General features: G+C 42.5%; 1 long non-coding RNA gene across 1 annotated transcript in view; it reads right to left on the bottom strand.

The window, feature by feature from the left end:
* Positions 1 to 2,560: 2,560 nt before the first annotated feature.
* The window catches only part of LOC133387764 (uncharacterized), a 9,075-nt gene continuing 5,562 nt past the window's right edge, over positions 2,561 to 6,073 (bottom strand). Inside the window, exon 2 of the long non-coding RNA XR_009763567.1 lies at positions 2,561 to 2,920. This is a non-coding gene — a long non-coding RNA (uncharacterized LOC133387764). The remainder of the gene's footprint in view (positions 2,921 to 6,073) is intronic.

Raw genomic sequence — 6,073 nt, 5'->3', positions numbered from 1 at the left:
TGATCATGGGTTGGGCAGAGAAGGGTGAAAAATGGATCTGCACTGTGTGTGTTTGCAAAAGTATGGGGTAGCCACATCCACCTTTAGCCACACCCACTGCTGGCATACAACTCGCTCTGCCCCCCACCCAGGGTTGGCCATGGGGCAATGAAGCCCTTAAGCCAAAAAAGATTAGCCACCTCTGTACTAGAGGACTGTATTTTGAATTATCCAGAGCTAACAGCAGCAGCCAAGAAAACTTCCAACCCAAGCAGAGGGGGTAGGGAAATACTATACAGTGCTGCAGCTGTACTCATTTCACACAGGAGCTAATCTTCTAAATCCCATCTCTCACTTATTATGGACTTTCTTACAAGCAAGGCTAGTAGAATAATGTGTTTTAAGATACTAATTACACCAGCCCTTTCCTTAGAAGAATTAGATGGTATGTGATATTTTCAATTATGAAGTGTGAAAAACACACTGTATAAACGTCTATCCCCAGTGGAGGAACTCCAAATTCATTTTAAGGAAGGAAGGAAGGGCAAAATCACAAGTGATGAGGCCAAATGTACTTTGTTTAGGAATTGTGGAGGGACTTCCAGGTGTTTTATCTATTATATAATTAAAATAATTTATATTTACTGCGAGGATTGTTGTACCTTATGCCTTGTTAGGTCAAATTGCATGTTCTACTCTATCTCTTATTAAAATATATGACAAATTTTAATGGGAGACACACAAACAGGAAGGAGGAGGAGACCTGAAGGAAGGGGTGGGGAGCATCCTGACAGAAAAATGATGCAGGTATGGAGAAAGTGGAGGTTTGTCAGAAGACAAAAGGAACCAAAGGTGGCATATAGGAATGGGTGGGGAGCGACAGGAAGTGCTGAGACTAGCAAGAAGTGTCAAGAGGAACTGGGACAGCAATGACAGAGTAGACAACATGGATGACTGAGAGAATAATTGAGCGGATGGCTACTACTCACAGTGTCTATGGTCTACCTCCACAGAGACCGTATGCCTTTGGAAACCAGTTGCTGGGAATTGCAGATAGAGCGGGGAGAGTGCTGTTGCCCCAGGCCTCTGGCTGGCCACCATGAAAACAGGAGGCTGGACTAGAGGGGCCACTGGCTTGATCCAGCAGGCTCTTCCTAGGATGGCAAACATGAGGCTGCTAATTGACTGGAAAGAACAGCTTAGCCTTTACAGCAGTTTTGTCTAGCGACATCGGCAAGTGATGCTTCCACGGGATGGAGATAAACATTTTCACCTGCTAATGTCTGCAGAGCAAGTTCCTGTTGAGGCCATGAAGTTCAGTGGGTGAGCTTAGACCAGTCACTGTCTCTCAGCCTAATCTACTTCACAGGGTTGTTGTGAGGATAAAATGGGGAGGGGAGAAGGAAAGATGGGATATAAACGTAAGAAATAATTAATAAATATAATAAGGTACCAGCTGGTGGCTAGTAAAAAAATTGGCAATCCTCTCTAAGGGTCAGGAAGTAAAATAACACATGACAAATTGGACTTATTGCCATTAATAGGCTTCCCTCCTTGTTTCCCTTTGGCTAGATCTTGGTGGTGATGTGCACATTGAATCCTTGGCTAACACTCCTCATCTTCAGGGCACAGCGTGGCCTCAAGTCTTGGTATCTGTCACTTTCTGCAACCCACTATAAGCTTTGAGTGTCACGAGGTTGCTGCTATCTGACATCTAGTCTTACTGGATGTCTAGCCTTTTCTTTCCCTGACTCTAGGAACCCTTTTCCTTATCCAAATCTCCCTTGCTTCCCTCTAGTACAAAACCTTCACCCATTGTTACTCCTAAGGGCAGCTCCATGCAGTATTATTGCCATGCAAAACACCGGTTTTACACTGATGCATCCCTCAACAAATATGTGGCATGCCATACATGAGTGCCAGGTTTCCGAGATTCATATGCACTGGTGTTTTAAAAGGCACATTCATTTGTGTGACATCAACATGTTACCTGTTTGCTGTGGGAAACATCTATGTAACAGCAGCATTTTCTGCTGCAATCATAATGTGTAGAGCTGCCCAGAGCCACATTTAGTTACTAGTATTCTGAAACCCATCTATGAAATGGGTTAATTGCCACATTGTACCAACTTCTAATCCTAACATTACAAAGATGAACATCTGAGACCCTCATCTGGTTGCTCCCCTATACATATTTGCATAACACCTGGCGATATGTAATGTCGTTGCAAAACCTTTGGACAGAAGGGCCTGGCTTACTTTGAGCCATTCATGGCAGTCAAAGTGTTTTTGCCTCTCATTCTCATGTTGTTTGTATGCATATGTGAATATACTCACTGTAGGACAGAAAGCAAAACAAAGCCATTCTGAAACAATGTACATTCAAGCTTGAGAACTGCAAAATGGGTAAAGTGATTTCAGAATCATGTGTGATAATGCCCATGGCGATGGGGCCAACTTTGATGATATGATTAAGGGTCTCCAGCTCTGGTCCTCACAAGCCATATGGAATCCATCTTACTCTAGGGACGAAGGGGGAAGAAGTGCTGGCTCCATGGAATTGTATAAACAGGGATGGGTGGCTGATTCCAGTTGATTGCTTGCAAATCAGATAACTGCCACCTCTACTTGTACTGCTGCTGAAGTTGAGTGGGAATGTTATCTGGAAGCATCTGGATTTTCTCAGTGTCAGCACAACTTTGATGTCTTGTGTCCCCTCTGGGGCATGATTCCCATCTTGAGGATTTCTATCTGTTCCTATAAGGCACGGTTAGATGTTCTCCTGTAAAGGTGCTTGTAGCATAATTAAAGGGTGTGTTGTGTTTGCTGATTTAGCAGAGATCCCTTTTCCTTGGTAAGTGGCTTAGTTTATTCCTAAGACTCTGTTCATGCTCCATGGATCCCAGGACGCTCGAGGGACCAATGCTTCAGGGGGATATTTCTAGCAAGGAAAATATAAGAAAAGTTTTATTATTTAAAACAAACAAAACAATCCACATATAATGGGTTTGCAAGCAAGTCTCCACTAGCTCAGCTTGGAAGAAGCAACACTCAGAAATAGACAAAAAAAATGTAATGCTGAAGTTCCTTCTGTCTTACACCATTGCTATGGCCTGTTGTTTTAAACTTTCTGGCAACATAGTTTATCTCAGAAATAAAGAATGCTATGAACATGCAGATAAAAGAACATAAGGGGAAACCTGCTAGAGCTGACCAAAGGCCCATCTAGTTCACCATTCTGTTCTCACTGTGGCCACCCGTGTGCTCGTGGGAAACCCACAAGGAGGACATAACTACAGCAGGACAGAACCTCAGAGATCAAAAGTAAAAGCATGTCAGAAAGGTAGCTGTGTAAGTTTGTTATGGCAAAACCAGCAAAATGTCCTGTAGACTTTAAAGATGAGCAGATTAATTGTGGCATCTGATAAAGTAGGTTCTAGATGTCCATAAATGTGTATGCCACAATAAAGATGTCATTCCGTAAAGTGTTACAAGAGTCTTTGGGCTCATCTACATGAGATCATTTCTTTGTAGCAAATACAATGCTTTTACCTTTGCTACTGATTTGCACCGTTTGCAGTTCCTGCTCAACGGTAGCTACCAAACGTTTTTTCCCACTCATACAAGTAGGCATTCCTCTGGGAAGGATTAGTGTCACCGTTTCCTTGTGGCCCTGTCCTCTAATTATACATTTCTACTCCCTCTGGTTGCTCGGTGACTGAGCATGATCAGTCTGTTCTACCAGCTGCAGTTGTTGTTGTTGTTTTGCGCCTTCAAGTCGATTACGACTTATGGCGACCCTATGAATCAGCGACCTCCAATAGCATGAACCACCCGGTTCAGATCTTGTAAGTTCAGGTCTGTGGCTTCCTTTATGGAATCAATCCATCTCTCGTTTGGCCTTCCTCTTTTTTTATCCCTTCTGTTTTTTCCCAGCATTATTGTCTTTTCTAGTGAATCGTGTCTTCTCATGATGTGTCCAAAGTAGGATAACCTCAGTTTCATCATTTTAGCTTCTAGTGACAGTTCTGGTTTAATTTGTTCTAACACCCAATTATTTGTCTTTTTTGCAGTCCGTGGTATGTGCAAAGCTCTCCTCCAACACCACATTTCGAATGAGTTGATTTTTCTCTTATCCGCTTTTTTCACTGTCCAGCTTTCACATCCTACATAGAGATCTTGAATACCATGGTCTCAATGATCCTGACTTTGGTGTTTAGCTGCAGTAGGTTTCTTTAAAAAAAATCCAGAATTGTGAATATCTGAGTTTTCCTTGCCTAGGATACAGCTGAAATACAAATCTTTGTTTGAGTACACTTTTGCACATAAGTTAGGGGGAAAAGAAAATAAAGGCATTGTTTGCTGCAACATAAAAAAGGCCAGCAGAACAGAAGAGAGCAGCTGGAAGTTGCTTATCAGCCCACAGGAAACAAAATCAAAGAAGGGAAGAGAAGATAGTGGGCATGGAGAGAGGAACGATTGACACACCCACCTAAAAACAGCAAAGCTAAGCTTCTGCAAGCCCTAGAGAAACAGAATGAAGACTTTTTTCCTCACCTTTTTGTATTATGAGCGGATTGCATTAGTACAGATTTGGAGGGGGGGGAACTGTGTGATAACTTCTGTTTGCCAGTAATGTCATGTCAACTATGCAAATTTAAAGGAGATGTGAGTAGCACCAAACACACAGTAAACCTTTGTGTAGATGAGCCCTTTGTTATTTGTTGCAGAAGTAATAGAAAACTGGGTCAACCAAGCATTCTCTTCCAGAATGTGTTTACACACTCAGGCTGTAAACACACTAGTCACCAGATCACAGTGTTTCCATGAGCCACACCTGGAGGGGGACCGGGTTCATCTACCGATCAGTTGTGAAATCTCTTTAAAGCTGAATTTTTCAAAAGGGCACTCAAGCTGCTCCCACCAGGTTTTACAGTAAAACCTGTACAGGTTAGACTAGCGTCATATGCCCGTTTTCAAAAGATAAATATGGAGACATGCTGGAACCAGCAGAACAGTGTGTGTTTCTACCTTTATTTTGTTTGAACTCTTTATTCTACCTTGTGCTGATGTCCGTTTCAACATTTCTTGTGCACTGATCACAAGTGCAGTTCAAGAGCAATTCCCCAATTCTTGTTTTTCCCTGAATTGGCATGCTTCAGGGTAGGTAGGTGGATCTGCTGTGCTGTGTAGCAGCCTGGCATTATTTTCCCATGGAGCATTCTGAACCTAAAATCTGCACTTTCATTCCTAACTTCTAAATGCTTCAGAACAGCTTAAGCTTTCTAGTACTTTGAAACTAAAGGCATGTTAATGATTTCTCTTCAAAATCTACTCACAGAAGACCCATCCACGGGGGCACCCTGAGGCATAGCCAACCTTAGCACTGGGTATCTCTAGGCAGCTGCTGCTTGTGGTGCATTTGCTGCAGTACCAATACTTTGCCATTGCTAAGGCTGGCCGTACACAGTCATCATTCTCAATATTTATGCAATTCTTTTTCAAGGTATTCCACATCTCATTAGTCCTTAGTACAAGGCAACCCTTATAGTAGTGTTTATTTGACACCCAGAATCTACAACAATCTGATTGGTTATATTCCTTTATCAGCTGTGCAGCCAATCCTGTGGATGTTCAGTTGTACATTCACCTGTCCCAATAAATGCAGTGGGACTTACATGTTTCCCAATTAAGTATATGTATAAGCAGGAGAGCAGCTTTAAAGTACTGCCGTACTATGCATAAAACTGGTTCAGATTTGTGTTTCCATCTTAACAGAAACAAATTAAACAGCAGACCAGGATAAGTGTTTAAGATGATGGAAATAATTTTAGCCCAACTAAGTTCTAAACTTAATATTTACCCTTCTTGCGGACACACACACACACACACACACACACACACTCTCTCTCTCTCTCTCTCTCTCTCTCTCTCTCTCTCTCTCTCTCTCTCTCTCTCTCTCTCTCTCTCTCTCTCTCTCTCTCTCTCTCTCTCTCTCTCTCTCTCTCACTCTCTCACTCTCTCACTCTCTCACTCTCTCTCTCTCTCTCTCTCTCTCTCTCTCTCTCTCTCTCTCTCTCGCACTCTCGCACTA

The sequence above is a fragment of the Rhineura floridana genome, chromosome 1 (genome assembly GCF_030035675.1).
Source record: "Rhineura floridana isolate rRhiFlo1 chromosome 1, rRhiFlo1.hap2, whole genome shotgun sequence".
Taxonomy (NCBI): Eukaryota; Metazoa; Chordata; class Lepidosauria; order Squamata; family Rhineuridae; genus Rhineura; species Rhineura floridana.
The sequence above is the reverse complement of the archived record's forward strand: the minus strand, read 5'-3'. Positions and strand labels throughout refer to the sequence as shown.